Source organism: Carlito syrichta, unplaced genomic scaffold (assembly GCF_000164805.1).
Source record: "Carlito syrichta isolate Samal-C Ts95f unplaced genomic scaffold, Tarsius_syrichta-2.0.1 Scaffold311879, whole genome shotgun sequence".
In the NCBI taxonomy this organism is placed as follows: Eukaryota; Metazoa; Chordata; class Mammalia; order Primates; family Tarsiidae; genus Carlito; species Carlito syrichta.
Genome location: NW_007255975.1, coordinates 106,179 through 109,045, shown reverse-complemented (window position 1 = coordinate 109,045; position 2,867 = coordinate 106,179). Strand labels below are relative to the sequence as shown.

Here is a 2,867-nt window from a genome sequence, read left to right as displayed (position 1 = left end):
CCTTCCACCTCAGCTTTCCAAGTAGCTGGAACTACAGGCGTTTGCTACCATGCCCGGGTAATTTTTTTTAAAATTACTTGTAGAGACGAGGTCTTACCAAATTGCCCAGGCTGGTCTCCAACCACTGAGCTCAGGCAATCTTCTCATCTTGGTCTCCCAAAGTACTGGGATTACAGGCTTGAGCCACCGCGCCCAGCCATCACCACATATTTTTAAACAACCCAGCCATAAGCAATTACTGATATTTTTGTCACTCCACATATTAATCTATTCTGGTCATTTCACATAAGGGGAATTATACAAGATGTGGTGTTTTCTTAGTGGTTTCTTTCACTTTACGTGATGTTTACAAGGTTCATCCGTGATATAATTTATCAGTGTTTCAATCATTTTTATTGCTAAATATTACATAGCATAAGTTCATTTATCCACTCCTTTGCTTATTTACTTATCTGCTGATGTGCATTTGGGTCTTGTCCACACTTTGGCTACTATTAAAAATGTTGTTATATACATTTCTCTTTAAAGATCTGTGTGAACATTATATATTCAATTCTTTTAGGTATATACCTAGGCTCAGAATTATAATGACACTTGGTAACTATGTGTTCTAGTTTGAGAAACAGACTGTTTTCCACATAAATTGCATCACTCAATTTCAATTGAAATTCTAACCAGCAGTTTAGTAAAGTAACAATTGCCCAAAATCATTGCCAAAAACAAAGGCATTTTTGAGATTATACTCATCCTAGTGAGTGTAAAGTTGTATCCTTCTGTAACTTTTAAGTTACATTTTCTTGATAGCTAATGACATATATTATTTTGTCATGCACTTATAGGTCATTTCTATGCCTTATTTGGAGAAATAGATGGATAGATCCATTGACCATTTCATCATTGGGTTTTAACTGCCTTTTAATTGTGGGAATATCATTATATATATTAAAGAATATGATTAGCAAATGACTTCTCCCAATTTGTGGTTGGTATTTTCATTTCCTACATGGTGTGTGGTGAAACAGAAAATATTATAAACATGGCAATGTATAATTTACTATTTTTCATTAGCTAGTTTTGCTTTTCTTGTAGTATTTAAGTACTGCATAAACCACAGTCATGAATATATATATATATGTATATATATATCTATGTTATCCTCTAAGAGTTTTACTACCTACGTTTTAGGTATTTGAATCATTTTTATGTAAGATTTGAGGTAAAGATGCAAGAACTTTCTTATGCATGCAGTTATCCATTGTTTTAGAATAGCTGCTCAAAAGACTATTCCCTTCTGCATTGAACTTTTTTACAATTGTTCAAAATCAATTGACCATTGGATTTGACTCTTGGATTTGCCTGTGAAATTATGATCAGATTATTACTGCAAATAAAACACCTGGAATTTCAATTAAACCTGCAATGAATCTACATATCAATTGGGGATTACTGCCATCTTAAAACTAGTAATAATTTTTAGTTTATAATCCATGAAAATGAGATCTTTTGATTTATTTAAATGTTCCTCAATTCTTTCAGTAAATATTTTGTGGTATTCAGAGTATATGTTGAATTTCACTTTACTTCACAGTATTTTGTCTGAATGTTATTATAAATAAAAATGTTTTGGCCTGCTCCACCCCCGCAGCCCCATGAGTCCCCAGAGCCCCAGGTGGTGAATACTTATTCTGCTAAGAAGTAGTAAAATACTTCATGAGTAAAAAGCATGCCTCCCAAGTTCAAGTGCCACCTAAATGACGATGACGTCACTGGCACTGTGAAACGTGTAAGGAGAAATCTTTTGGAAGATGATTCAGATGAAGAAGAGGACTTTTTTCAAAGAGAACCATCAGGACCAAGATTTGTACCTAGCAATGATAAAATTAAGCATATTCAGAATCAGGTGAAGTTATTGCTATCATGAAAGAGAATATTACAAAGGTAATTGAGAGAGGGGAGAGACTAGATGAACTACAGGACAAATCAGAAAGCTTGTCGGATAATGCAACTGCTTTTAGCAATAGATCCAAACAATTTTGAAGGCAAACGTGGTGCCAAATAAAAGCTGTCATGGCATTGGCTGCTGGTATCCTCTTGCTAGTGATTAACAACATGTTCAGAGCAACAAAGAATTTGAGTCTCAACCAGACACAGTGGCTCACGCCTATAATCCCAGCACTTTGGGAGGCCCAGTTCTTAATAGTTGTGAAATACCATACTTGATTTGATGACAGAGATCTTCATTAAACAAGATCTGGGACAATAATAGTAAAAGATTGCTGCATAATTTAAATGAAATCTATGTATATAACTTTTAAAACTTCTTTTTCAAGAAACTAATAGGCAAGTATCATTTCAAATTGGAGCACTGAGAACGTCCAATTATCTTCTTCCTTTCTAATAAAATGTGCTTTTAATAATTACATTTAAGGTGAAGATAACCAGCCTCTATTTTACCATATTCCAAGGATCTAATTTGAAACTCTATACTTGCCAGTTTATTGTTTGTATATATAGTTAAATACTGGTGGTGATATTTGATACTAGTATTTTAATGGCATACGGTCTTGCATTGTTGTGTTAATTTGCAGGTCAAGCTGGGGGTCAGGAAGCCTATGTGGAGTATCAAGTCATGTTGCTGAAAGAGATGCATAACCATTTTGTTAATATTTGCAAAAACATTATTTTTTTCATATTGCAGTTGTTTTGGAAGCAGTTTCTACATGTTTATGGTGTAGCTAAATGTTGTAAATGTTGTTGCCTTCAGCTATAACTAAACTAAAAACATTTCAGTACACCTAATTTTGACTGTATAAGAGAATGTGTAGTAATTTTTTTTGGCATATGGATTATGGAAATAGGAAATTTAA

General features: G+C 33.6%; 1 pseudogene; it reads left to right on the top strand.

Moving 5' to 3' along the window:
* The first annotated feature begins 1,723 nt into the window (after positions 1-1,723).
* Positions 1,724-2,220, top strand: LOC103271760 (annotated as a pseudogene).
* Positions 2,221-2,867: the final 647 nt, after the last annotated feature.